We start from the raw sequence: 14,466 nt of genomic DNA, 5'->3' as shown, positions 1-14,466 counted from the left end.
AACCCTATGTATCTAATGGTAAAATAAGCATTTGTTCAACATTTTTAATAAGCAATGAAAGAAATAACTATACTGGGAATTTTACAGAAAGTTTTTAAAAAATTCCCCCCCATGGCCTTCGTCATTTCCAGAAATTTTACCTCTCTAGGCTTTCCATAAATGTATTTAGCGTTTAGAAATCATTTGGGAAAGGGAAAGGTTGGATAATACTATATACACAATTTGCCTTAAATATTTTAAGAATTTTACTCACATTAAAAATATCACATAATCCAAAGCTAATGAATTTTTCAGAAAAAAAGTCCTTGGAAAATATTACTTTTCCCCAAATGCTTTTTTCTGGGCCTTCACCTCTCCAGCACCAAGGTAAAAAGATTTTCACATTTCTTGAAATGTATTTGTGGCAAATAACATGAAGATCACTAAACAATGAAATTACAGAGATTCTCTTGTTCAAAGACATGAATTCTCAGACCCTGTCATATCAATCATTTGAACCTCTTTCAGGTATCAACTGCATAAAGCAGCTCTACAGATGTGAAGGGGCAGCAACCGCAGCTCTACAGATTTGAAGGGGCAGCAACCGCAAGACTGCATACCCCTCCATATCCCAACAGCCACACATCTGCATAGATAAAACCAGCATACTTCTGCATATGTGCAAGGGCACTAGTTTCCTAAATCAATAGAAAATGACAATTTTAGAGCTTTGTGGAAAAAACCATTTTACCACTTGGTTATTTTTACTCAAAACAGGGCTTTAATCTATTTTGCAACCATTTGAAAATACAATTAGCTTATCTTACTCTGATGGTCCTTGCTAAACTATTTTGAGAGCAATTTAGGTATTTCAGGATTGCAATCAATCAGGACCATCAGTTTTATTTTTTCTTCAAGAGAAACTTAGCTCTCCACCTCTCATTAAACCCATGTTCTACTCTAGTTTATGTTTTGCTTAAATCTAAAGAATCAACACAATACACTGGCAAAGAAGTAGTAAGCAAAATATACAGTACCATAATTACAATCTGAATTATTGTATAATGCCTGTAATACCACCTAAACCCTTTAGGCCTGGTCAACTCTTAATTTTAATTGTACTTCTATTCATTATGAGAACTGGGAAAGAAGTGATTTCTGATTTTGAATATGTAGCACAATTCTATTTAAGTTTGCTCTGCAATTAAGACACTTAGTAAGAAAGCCTCAAGAATCTGGTATTATGCATGAACAGAAGTTTATGCGCCAGAAAACACAATTCAACTGTTAACTACATCTGCTGTATATATATATACCAAATCAATGGAATAAAAAGTATTTTCCTTCCCTTTGCATCATAAACAGGCAGCATTGGGACTGATAGCTTCTAATTTTTCTAGTTAACAACTCAAACATCTGGAAAGAGCAAGAATATTTTTTTCCTGAAATGGGGCAAAACAAGCACTCCGCTTGACCAGACCCAATCCATCAAAACTAGCATTTCTGCTCACTTCTTGGACTACCTAGTTTAATTATGCTAGTGATAAGCCCCACTACTACAACCAGTGGAAGCACAGCAGCAAGATAGGCTACTGCCAGAGATCTCCCAAGCAAAATTGTTTTAAAAAATCCAAATATCTAAGCATCAAATTCAATGTTTTGAGTACCTAAACAGTGAGACCCATTATGGGGTGTGACAGCACTTGTTTTTTCTAAAATGAGTTCCCCATGTCAACTGACTATTCTTTAAATTTGTTTCCACAGTTCACATTTTGCATTCATTTAATCAATGTCATTAAGCAAAACCTGAAGAATGTCATTACCTCAATGACATTAGCTACCAAGATATCACAAGATTTACCTGTAATACAGCAAAGTAACCAAGAGAGGCAAACTAAAATGTAAAAGACACTGTTGCTCATCCAATTAAAAAAAAAATCCATGGGGACTTCAAAAAACACTATGCTTAAACTCCAGTGGAAAAGACAAGAAAGATCTACTGCTGGTAGATTTCCAGTAGACTACCCAGGATTTCCAATTTCAATTTCCAATTACAGTGGCTCACAAATGCCTCAGTAGACAACCAAATTGGGTCGTGAACATAAATTTCAGAAAAATTTTGCCTCAGGTCGCGAACTCCGCATCGGGCAACGATCGCAATCACACCCATCTTCCCTGCATGGGCACAATCACAGTCGTGCTGGGGGGGGGGGGGGGGGGGCCCCAGGTGCGCCCGGGGGGGGGAGGGGGGCGCAAAGGGGCGGGGGGGGGGGGGGGAGATGGCCACAATCTTCATTCTTTGTTACTTCATTGTTCTTTGTCACTTTGTTTCAAATTTTTGTGATTTAAAAAATAGTTACAGAATGGATTAACCTTATTTACAATGAACCTTATGGGGAAATTTGACTTGGGTTACGACCAAGGGTCGGCAATCTCTAGCACTCAAAGAACCATTTGGACCCGTTTCCCACACAAAAGAAAACACCAGGAGCTGCAAAACCCTTTTGACATCTAAAAAGAAGATAACACTGCATATATCATTTTTTACCTTAATGCTATGTATATCTGCATTATGATTTAGCTGCAGCTCTTGTTCAGTCACTAAAAACTTTTATTATTAATCTTACATTATAAACTTGTAGGATGCCTTTCATATATTTTGAATAGGAGAACAGCTTCCTGAAGAGTCAAAGTCAGTGCTAAAGGGCTCCATGCATTAAACAGCAAACCCCATAAGTTTGTCAGCAGTAAAAGCACATGAATCTACCCAAGTATCATTAAACATTTGGTTTTCTTCAGAAACTTTTTTCTTCGATTTATCCAAGCGCTGTGCCGGCACAGGCTGCGGATCGGCAGCAGCTGTGACGCGAGCGACAGAGCCACAGCAGAGGCATTCAAGAGCCACATGCAGCTCCAGAGCCGCGGGCTGCCGACCCCTGGTCATGACCAATTTGGGTCGCGACCAGAGTCGTGGAATGGATTAAGTTCATGAGCCAAAGTGCCACTGCATTAGCATAATAGTAACTGCAGCAGGCACAACCCTGCCCCTGCTAAATTAATCTCTTTAAATGAGCCAAGTTTCAAAGATTGGATTTGTTTGGGAAAGGACTAAGTGAACATTTCTGGGCTGGAAACAAATTCCTAGGTTGAGTATGTGCCCAGAGAAAATGTGATCTTTATTTTCAATCACACATTAATTACTAGTCACTATTTTACAACTGACTCTGGTCTGTGAGCATCAGAGTTGTACGAAAAAAACAAAACAGACCAGCAAGCCTGAAGCTGACCCACGACAGCTCAAATTTATTGAAGGGAAGCCTACAGCAGTCTTACAGAGATCCTAGATCAGGGGTTCCCAACCTGCAGCCCTCCAACCTACTTGCTTACTGCTATCACCCTCATGGCATTTTCCCCTCAGACCCACCCTGTTCTTTCTGCTCAAGTGGCACCATCTACTGCTGTTTTCCTGTCCCTTTCTTACAGAAAACATAAGAGTGACATACTTTCTTCTAGTCTCCATGGTTCCTTGTGTCAGCCCCTCCTTGGTCTTCTCTGCAAGCCAGCAGCGCTCAGGCACTGGTACCACTCAGCTTTGTCACTCCCCTGTCCATACATTACCACGCTGAAGGCAATATATGTGCATAAGGAAGATATAGCAGCTGTGTGGATGAGTACAGGAGATGTCCGGACTGCTTTGCAAAAAGGCGGGAAAAGGAGAGTATAAGGCCTGGTATTTTTGCAAAAAGGATGCAAAGCATTTTGCATATTGAGCATTTCTAGAGGCTCCACCACCAAGGCTCCCCCAGGTGGCTTCCAAGGTAACTGGTGAGGTTGCAGCTTCAAGCAAAAGCATTCTTCCTTTCTCAACAAGAGTTGCTTGAACTGAATTTTGCCTTGCTTGTTTTTGCCTCTCCTCCCCAACCCCTCCTGCTTGGGTTCTTCTCATGCGCCTGTGATTGCAGGAGCCAGAGAGTGGGCCCTTGGACTGAGTGGGAAGGAGCTCTCTCTTAGCAGGGAAGCTTATGGGATTCCTACATCTTCCTCCAGTTCCCTTCTTCTAAGCCATCACTTTGCTTCTCATGGCCGAGGCTTGGCTGGTAGGCAGTGATGTCTATGTGCACCCGGCATACAATCTGAAGCCAACTTACTGGCATATCCTGTGCTCCAGGTGGGAGGCTGCCCTTTCATTTGCTCTTTCTCTCTACCTGCCCTTTTTTTAGAGGGCCCCAATAATTTTTAAAGTATTAGCATTAATTTTTTTTAAAGTATTAGCACGTGTAGATTTAAACCTCAAGGCCCCAGTAGTCCTGAGAACTATACAGGCAGGGATCTTGTCTCTTCTTTGCCAAGGTCAAAATGAAAATCCATAGTTAACAGCAGCCAGAGTGGGATGGATTTGATGGGAACAGGACAAATTAGAAACACTGAAAGAAAGCAAGTCAGAAGGGGGCTCCTGGGCCATCTAGTCTGACCCGTGACTCCAGCTGCCTCTGCTCATGAAATGCCTACCATGTGCATGTCCAGCCTATCCTTCAACACCCTTACCAATGGGGCTTCAACCACCCCCCATGGGAGCCCATTCCATACGTTAGTGGTCCTACCTGTCAGGAAGGACTTCCTGGCATCTACCTCACATCTTGGTTCCCTGAACTTTACTTCACTGGAATGTGTCCTGCCCTCTACCTCAGGGAAAACAGGTCACAACCCACCTCCACATGACACCCCCTTACCTACCTCTATGTTGCTAACAAGTCCCCTCTGAGTCTCCTCTTCTCAAGGCTGAAAAGACACAACTCACTCAGTCTTCCCTCATATGGCTTACCCTGCAAACCAGCCACCAACCTTGATGCCCTTCACTGCACCAATTCCAACCCTCTTGCAATGAGCCCAGAATTGAACACAACAGTCCAGCTGCGGGGTCAGCAGAGTCACATAAAGTGGCAAAAGTACCTCTCTTGATCTAAAAGCCATGCTTCTGGCTATGCATCCAAGGGTGCCATTTGCCCTGTTGACTCATGTTTAGCCTGGAGTCAACCAGCACCCCGAGATCCTTTTCTCAAGTGCTGCTCTTCGGCCACTTGTCCCCTAACCTGTCCTTATGACACCCATTCTTATACCCCAAGTCCAAGACCTTGCACTTATCCACATTGAACGCCATCCTGCAGTCGTGCCCGCCCCCCTTCCATAGTCTGTCCAGATCCTTCTGGATCTGGAGTACCCGCTCCTCAGTTGTGGCCACCACCTCCATTTTAGTATCATCTGTGAATTTGATCAGCAGACTTGTCACCAAATCACTGAAGAAAAGATTGAACAGGATTGGTTCCAGGACACCGACTGCCATCCCAATGATTCCCCACTAGCAGTCATCCTCTGCTTTCAGTCCACCAACCATGCCCTAATCCATCGGACAGTGCACTGGTCTATCTCAAAACTCAATTTCTAAACCAGGATATCATGGGGCACTTGGTCAAAGGCCTTGCTGAAACCCAAGTAAACCACATTGACTGCGTTCCCTCTGTCTAGCCACTTCGAGACCTTGTCATAGAATCCCACAAGGTTCATCCGGCAGGACCTGTTTTTGCGGAAGCTGTGTTTCGTGCCCATCAACCTCACTTTCCTATCTAGGGTTTCCAGAACATTTCCTATTATGAGCCTTTCCACTGTCTTTCCCAGAATGGACGTAAGGCTAACCAGCCTGTAATTCCCCATGCCCCCTCTATTACCTTTTTTTGAAGACTGGGGCCACTGATGCCACCCTCCAATCATCTGGAACCTCACCCATTCTCCATGATGCCTCAATAATGGAGGCCAGAGAGTGTGAGAGTACCCCTGCCAACTCCCTACTTATCTACAGGCGTAACCCATTGGGACCTGGCACCTTTGTAATGTCTAGTGCCCTGAGAAGCTTCTCGACTTCTGGGGGGGGGGGGTGCTCTAATCCGTTATATTTGTATTTTTTCAAAGATAATATTGAAACTCTGCAGCCACTGTTCTGTTTTATTGAGCTCTGAAAAAATTTTTGACCTAAAATCATTAGGTTAATAATTTTGTTACATTTTGATTTAAGATGTGGCTCTCTTTAGGCATTGGGCACTCTAATGTGGCCCCCATGTCCCACAAAGTTGGGGGTCAAAAGAGATCAAAACAAATATAGTAAGCAGATATAGATAATCTGAGCAGTATAAGGAACTAAAAAAACATGCAATTCTAGGTTTCTTCATGCTAATTTTGGTTGCACCAAAAACCAGCTAAAACTTAATCTCTTCTTGCTGGGTGGCATTTTAGATTTCCAAATGTAGCACAGTGAATGTTGCCATAGCTACAGTGGAATTTTACAATAACTTTACTGCCTTGCAATGCCTTGATGCCTGTATACAAGCAGCTGAGCTTACTTGATCTGCCACCCTTTTAAGTATCAGGTTCAACCAACAATTTTTGATGCTGAATTCCCCAACACAGGAACCCTGATCTTTGCTCTACTGAGAGCTCCATACAAACTCAGCGTCAGGAAATGCAAAACAACAAGAAGAACATTGATTAATCCCAGAATTCAGCTCAGACAGGTTTAGGACCCACATGTCTGGGAATTAGTCCCACTAAAATCAAAGGGACTTCTAAGTAGAAATGCATATGATTACACAAAACAGAAAAAGCAATAGAATACAAACCTAAAGCATGATTCAATATCAATAAGAAATTCAGGGAACAAAAATGTCTGTGTTTGGCTTTTAATAACCATCACCTGAAGCAGTGCACAGACAATACCACCTGGCTCAAACACACAATCTGTGAAAGGAAGTCAGGCTAAAGATCATAGTACCCTGCACTGAAAATAAATATAAGAATGATGCAGCACAGAGAGATTGCAAGCAGAGTCTACTTCACTGGCTCTCCTAAAGGACAAGCTTTATTTGGATTTTCTTGATCTTGAATTATTTTATTTCAGCTGTTATTTTAAGAACTACTATGCAACCTCAAGAAGCAATGCTTGAATTCCAAGCAGTCCAATTGCTTTCCTCTCCCCTCCTCATGCTGTTCCTTTTCTGTTTCATCTTTAAGACTGTAAGGCTGCTGGCAGGAGCTAATTCTCAGGTAATATATTATTATATTTAAGCTGTTCTGGAGCAGAACAAACATGCTTTAAATATATCAGTGTCAATTGCACTTCTGAGGCTCTGAAAACATTCTTAAGAGTCTTGTTACAAATTAATATGCTAAAAAGTGCCATTTTGGCATAGATGGAAAAGCAGTCACTGATAACTGAGCAGAATGGGCTTCTTTTGCTGCTCTGGCCAAACATCTCTGTAGCTAAATGTGACAACCTGTGATTTAAAAAAAAGAACGCTACTGGATTAAGACAACAAGGCAACACATCATGAGCAAGATATGCCTTGGCTTCTTCCTGAAAAATAAGCCATCAGATGGCACAACTGCCCGTGACAGGTTATCATGTCGTGTGAACCCAGTCAATGCATAATTTGTTCCTCTGTCAAGTCCTAAAACTCCAAAGTTATTTATGTCAATGGGTCAAATGAATACCCCCAGCTTCAAAGCAATACTTATTACATTTGATCAATGTTGCTTACAGCTCTTGGAATTCTAATTCTACAGTGTTCAGAAGACCTTAGCATTCTACCATTTGTATGCTTTCATCTTGTTTTAAGTTTGAGTCTCTTTTGAGAAGCTCTCTAAGCAGAGAATCAGGATACCAGCGACAGCAATTACAAACAAGTTGCCCAAATCTCCTACAAAAGCCAAGCAAATCAAAGAAGGTAAAGCAAACAGAGATCAAAGTTATAGATAACAAATGACGTGGATATGATTTCTAAGTGTAAAAGTTTTTATTTTTAAAATCATAAACAGAAAACCAAATTTATCTTAAGATTTAATTTTAAGCTAATCATTAACATGCTAACTTTATAATTATAGATTCATAAAATTGAAGGTACCTACTAATCAAACATGAGCATTAATTTCAATTTTTCATTTCATAATAGTTCAATCCCTGCCCAACAGCTTTTGCTTCTTTGAAAGGCATGGGCTTTCAGTTTCTCTGAAAACTTACATATGATTGTTCTGTGTGTATGTGGTGGCGGCCTTGGAACATGTAAGGCAGAAGAATTAGTTAAAACAAAAAGACAATATAATCAAACAGCTAAAAGTGTTTTTTTTTTAATCCATAACATTGGATTAAAAAGCAATTTCTTCAGTACAGTAACCATGAATCTTTGCTAGGGTATTTCATTTTTGTTTGCTACTTCATTTTTTAATGTGAAGGCTAGGCCAAAACAGAATGGTTTGCTATATTTCCTCCAGCCCCTTAAGATCTGAGGTGGAACTCCTTCTCCGGAGGCTCTCCCTGAAGGAAATTAGGAGGGTAGCTACCCAGAGAAGGGCCTTCTCTGTGGTTGCACCCCAGTTATGGAATATGCTCCCCAGCAAGGCTCGCTTGGTGCAGACACTTTATTCCTTTCGGTGCCAGACAAAACCCTTTTTATTTTCCTACTATTTTAACGTTGAACTGGTTTTAAAGAGGATTTTAATTTACTGAAAGTTGGATGCTGTGCTCTATTTTATATATACTGTGTGAAACATTCACACGTTGGCCACACAAAACCACCTTTTTAAAAGCAAAGTAACAGGAAACATACCACAACCTCAGAATACTGTTGGGTGTTTCAAGTTCCAATCAAATCTACTAACAAGTTCAAAAACTCTCTCATTCAGAAAGTTCATGAATGATTATTCACTACCTCTTAGATGAACCTACATGATTATGTTGCAGAGATAAAAAGGAGGCAAGACAGAGATATGTCACCTTGGAGGCAAGACAGGATAAACTGAACCTTGCATATATTTGATAGTATTTTCCATTGAAATATCCCATAGAGATGTTTTACAAAATAGGCAACTGCAGAAATACGTATTTTGAGATTACTATAGAGAATATATATTTCACTATGACATAAAAGTTGACAAATCTATCAAATCAATCTGAAATCTTATGCATTTATACCTGTGGAATGGGGAAAGTGATATATATCAGAAGTTTTGAAAACTAATAAAAAAGCTGCGCTAATCACTGTGTACAGACTGAGTGATGGGACTAGTAACTTCGTTACTGCACCAAATACCTCTTCTTCCACTAAACGTCTGACAGACCAAGTGCCTTCTTCAATCCCAAACAAGAGAAAGAAGTAGCCTGAAGTACAAATGCCTCTTTAGCCATTCTACAGAAGGCACACCACGAACTAGCATCCAATTAAAAAAAAAAAAAAAAACTGTCCAAGGTTGTATCCTTTAAAAAGGCCATTCAAATCAAAAGGGAAAGGTAAACAAGAACAGCTGGTGCAAGAAAACTTCAAAAAGGAACATATGCCAGACCCATAATAAAAACTGGCAAGTTGGACAGGGGAAAAAGTACCATGGAGGGCAAACTATCTCAACTAGAACAGCAACAGAAGATCCAGGAGCTTCTGGAATTTAGCAGATAACTACAGAAGGAACATGAGATCACAGTTGATTAAGAACCTCACTCAAATCCCACTTGTTGAAATAGCTTTTGGATAGGGTACATCCAACAAGCCTTAAAAATGTCTTTATTTAAAAAGTTCTTAACTTGCCTTTTAGGATAAACCTATTCAAGGCAGCAAATATTGAAGCTTAAAAAAACAACAAATAAAATACAGAAATAGTTGCGATGAGAATAAGTCTTGCTTTTTTCAGTCAAATGGGAGAAAGAATGCAGAACTGGCCCACAAATGCATCAGACATGGGTATGTTGGAGTATTAAAATTTAGGGCACAAGAAAGCAGCCACTTAATTTGGGTCATATTGCACCACAAACAAATGATGCTATAAACGCAAGAAAACTTTCATTAGCAACTTGTTCCCAACAAAGTGGATAGCATCCAATAATGCTCTTGAATTTGAATATACTTTATAGATTAACATTAACATCATCATCATCATCATCATCATCCGGATCTGAGGGTAAATTTGGAACAAGGAATTGGGCTGCCACAAACAAATTATGTACACTCCAACAAGATAAAGTTAACACTGAAAGAACACTAGTAGACATAAGCTGCCAGCACAGGTAACCAGCTGTTTCTGGATTGCTACTTGCCAGTAATATTGAACTGATACATCTAACAATACTTTCTCAATCTTAGTACAAAAGAATAGAGTCTGAAAAGGACAAAGGCTGTAAAATGAACAATCTGTTTTGCCCCTTATAATTCAATTTTCCTTGTATTTGTTAAGAAATTCCCAGCATTCTTTGCAATTGACCAACCCTGCTGATATTATAGGTTGAGCCCCTAATTGAACTATGCGGGAATGCTTGGATTCTGGCACAGTTATTAACAAGCAATAGTTTCTTGTTATACCTGAAACATACCACTGTAGGCCAATTTCAAGTTGCACTGATTTGAAAACAAGCATTTCCATTATTACAAATTTTGACAATAAAATCATTCTGCCTTTCTCTGTGTTGCCTATTTCACTTGCTTTCAGAAGAGAGATGTGTCCCTGTGGTAGCAGTTGTTCCTACTGAATGCTTCAGGTGTATGAACTACATGAGTCTCCTTTTTTAAAAAAATGAAAAAGTATTTTCTGCAAAGGTGACAAATACATTAACCCCTCAGCAATTGGATGAGATGACACCAACAAAGCCCAAGGACAGATTGTCTAGCAAAATCTAACCAGCTCTTCATACGTGGGAAACTTTTTAAACATATTGTGTAATAACCTAACAGTTAGAAAAACCTGTTACTCATACAAATTTAAGAAATAAAGCAGTATGGACAAGCTGCAATGCAATGGATCTTTTAGTTTTTCAAGACCAGCAGCCATAAATCAATTCGGCATAGTGCAGATGACAAAATAAATATAATAATGGACCATCAACATCCATGAAACTTGCAACATTGCATTAACAAAAACAGACATGCTGTTGCCTTCAAGCAGCTTACAATCTAAAACAGGCAACAGGGAAACCAATGGAAGGAATTAATGTGAGTAAATGCTGTTTTATTATGCTATTATTATGTTGTTATAGGTTTGGGTGCAGTCACATTAAAGGTTAAGTCATATGCCACATGGAGAAGCTAGGGTGTCTCAGGCATAGTCCAGGATGGAATTCCACATATAAAAAGCAACAGATTGAGGGAAGTTGTCAGAGAGCAAAAGATCTTTGAGTGGCAGCGTAAAGGAGTTGAAGTCAAGCAGACAACAATGAATGACTGAGAGTCCAGATGTGACAAAACCATCTTGACCTTTAAATACAGAAAAAATGTTCCATAACCACATTAGCTTATTGTAGCAGGCAGGCAAGTTTTGCAGCAGCTTAGATACAATCAGATGTGTGGTATTAACAGTCAAAAAACTACTTCAGATTGGCAGACTGAAGCAGAGATTGGTACACAGTATGGTACAAACAGACACAAGTTTGATGTATACATAAAGTAAAATTCCCACCAGCAGTTCACAATGTTGTGACTTTGACATACATCACAGCTGTCTTAGGATATCATAGGTCTATTTTTGTGTTTGTTATGAAAATAATCCATAATACACAACTAGTGCAGTTAGAAGTAGTCTTTGTTTTGTCCAACACATAACACATTCATTTACAAGCCATGCCAAGCACCAACTCTTCTAGAGCAGTCACCAGAACCACACCAACAGAGTGAGATAATTACCTAATTATGAGAATACATAGGAAAATATCACATTTTACTTAAAAGAAAGTGGGCAGAGGGCATGTACACAAGACAGACATTCAAATCAAGGTGTCTTACACTGTGTTATACCAGTGGTTCCTCTGAACCATTCCTGTCTTTTTCAAGTGGCAGTGGTTCTCTGGCAGGAACACCTACAAGTTCTACCACCTAACATCTCTTTAAATCTCTCAGAATTAATTCTGTAATTATGTATGCAAAATATGTAATTCATACATAGCCAAACTATATGAAATGAGGAAAGAGAGGGCAAAGACAGGAAAGCAAAATTCACATATGAGCTCTGTTAAGTTACTTTTAAACAGAATGGTTAAGAAACATGCTTTTATGGCATAAGCTCAGACTGATTAGATCCAAGTTCATCAAATGCATTAAGTGTTATCCCCACTTGGCAGATATATGCATACACACACACATTTATTTATATACAGTAGCAGGAGGGGGCTGTAAATAGTATGAGGCAATCATGAATTGTAAAAGGCAACAATGGGTGTACAGAACCTAATTTAATTACTATATTTTACCCCACCTTTCCTCTAGGGAGCTCAAGTCTCTAACCCCATCACTCCGGAGGAGATGATCATAGCAACTGAATCCAATAATTGGGCATAGAGATGTCAGTCCAATGCACACCAATATCCCCCCAGTGACTAGCACATACATAACTAATTAATTAGAGGACCACTTCAAATATCTGGTGAAAGTAGCCTCTAGCCAGTGAAAGCATTTAATGTCCACATGATTCTCCTAGGGTGTTGTTTTAAACAAGGTGACACTGATCCTTCACTGCCGCTTTTTGCTGCAACCGTCTTCACACGGCCACTTCGCCCGGACAAGATAAACAGAGAAGTGACCCCATTCACAATAGCTTTCATTCATACGGCCACTGCGTGATCTTCCCAAGTACTACTCTCCTTTAACAGAGCGACAGTCACAGCGAGCCAGTTCGAATAACGCCAGATTTTCTATTATTCAGGGCAACATGGAACAGTTAGCTGTAACGCACTCTTCCTTCTCCATCTACGCGTCCCTCGACGGCTCGGCTGGCTCTGCCTCGACACGGGAGGAGAGAGAGAGCCCGGATCCCAGCCCCGCCGACCCGGCCCTCCCTCGCCCTCGCCTCGCCCTCGCCGGGACGGCGCGCGGGACACCGCCCAGCCTCGCCCGGGTGGGCGTCTCCACGCGGCGCCGCATCTCTTCCCTCCCTCCGTTATACTTACCCCACCGGCGCGTCGCTCACCTCGGCCCAGGCGGGGGAAGGAGTGGTTTCTCCGGGACTCGAGCCGGGCGCGGCTCTGGGACCCACCCGCCTCATTCACAAAAATTTATTTAATAAATAAATGGCTCGGCAGAGGCGGTCGGAAGCGCACGCTCCCCTCGGCAGCCGAAAGGGCGGCTCCCTCCACTCAAGACCGAGGGGAGGGAGGGGGCAAGGCCAAAGCAGGTGTCGATCAAGGGCCCAAGGCCCGCCCTCCGCCCTTTAACAGGAACGGGATGCTAAAAAGCCCAGCCCCTCTCCCGCTTCGATGGGCTGCTCGCCCAACCGGGGGCATTCGAGATGATGGCTCAAAAGCACCCGCCAAGACCGCCAACGGGGCCGTGACTAGTGCTTGAAGGCGTCAGGCTCCCCACAGCAGGGGACACTCCGCGCGCCCCTCGCAGTCCTCCCCCCGTGCCTGGAGTCTCACCGAGCAAGAGAGGAAAACACACACATACTTTTTAGACCGACAGACGCACAAGCGAAAGTGGCCGATCCCTTTAAGGGCCCCCCTCAGCCAACCTAATAACCGGAGGACAAAAATACCCCCTCCCACCTTCGCGCTCCCGTTTAAAGGAAAAGCACAAATAACGACTGCAGAATAATGACTGGCCTCACAGCGAGATCTGCTTGGAAGACGCGCCGGACACTGACCTGGGTCTGAAGAGAAAAGGCTCTTGCCGGGACAGAGAGCGAGCGACCCTCGGGAGAGCCACGACTGGCGGGGGAGGGGCCCTTGGCGCTAGCACAGCGGTGCGTGCGCCGCCAACGGAATCAGCCCGTGACGGGACCCGCCATCTTGGAGCTTTCAGATGGAAAGTCACATGGTGCAAACCACTTTTTCGCTTCCTCGAGCCAATCAGGGAGCGAGGCTATTAATAGTATCGTTTCCCTTTTCTCCCGCTTTACTCCCCTCTCCCTATTCTCTCTCTCCCCCACCGGAAGTGGGGTGGAGGCGAGTCTTGCAGCCGCGGGTTATTTGGCTTCTTTAGGGAGCGGGAGGCGTGTCTCCGAAGCCGTGGACGGGCGCCGCGTCTCCGGGTCATCGCTCGCTCGCGCGCGCGCACGTCCATGGATGCGTTGACGCGGGGGAAACAAAGAGCCGCGCTGCTGCGGCGGCGGCGGCGGCGGGGCGCGGGCCTGGGCCGTCTGCTCGCCCTCCCCCGCCAGTGACACATTCCGCCTGGATCACTCGCAGGCGTGGAAGGAATCAGATCATGTTGCGGCACTTCCAGCGCCGACCTGGAACTGCTCGGATCCCGCTCTGGCCGTTGAAGTGCCGTATGGTCGACCCGAAGCCGCAGCCGCCACCCCGCAACGCTCCGGTAGCCGTGCTGCGCCGACCACAGGCCGATGGTGCAGCCTTTCAAGGGGTTATCCGGAAGCACATCCACTGAGTTTAACGGAACTTACTCCTCGGTATAGGATTGCGTTTGCAGCTGCGTGGGAGTGAACTTAGTGGGACTTGCTTCTGAGTAAACATGG

At 42.8% G+C, this 14,466-nt stretch overlaps 1 protein-coding gene across 8 annotated transcripts in view; it reads right to left on the bottom strand.

The window, feature by feature from the left end:
• Positions 1–13,933, bottom strand: part of HDAC4 (histone deacetylase 4) — a 261,456-nt gene extending 247,523 nt beyond the window's left edge. For 5 of the 8 annotated variants that reach the window (XM_044431675.1, XM_044431665.1, XM_044431669.1 and 2 more), the window contains exon 1: positions 13,636–13,931. The gene's annotated coding sequence lies outside the window, so the exon portion shown is untranslated. Of the gene's footprint in view, positions 1–13,635 lie in introns of all 8 variants that reach the window. The other 3 variants (XM_044431666.1, XM_044431678.1, XM_044431663.1) reach the window with 2 other exon arrangements.
• Between the last annotated feature and the right edge of the window lie 533 nt (positions 13,934–14,466).

Source organism: Varanus komodoensis, unplaced genomic scaffold (genome assembly GCF_004798865.1).
Source record: "Varanus komodoensis strain SLA01 unplaced genomic scaffold, ASM479886v1 scaffold23, whole genome shotgun sequence".
NCBI classification, from domain to species: domain Eukaryota; kingdom Metazoa; phylum Chordata; class Lepidosauria; order Squamata; family Varanidae; genus Varanus; species Varanus komodoensis.
Note: the sequence above shows the minus strand (reverse complement) of the source record. Positions and strands in the feature narration are given on the sequence as shown.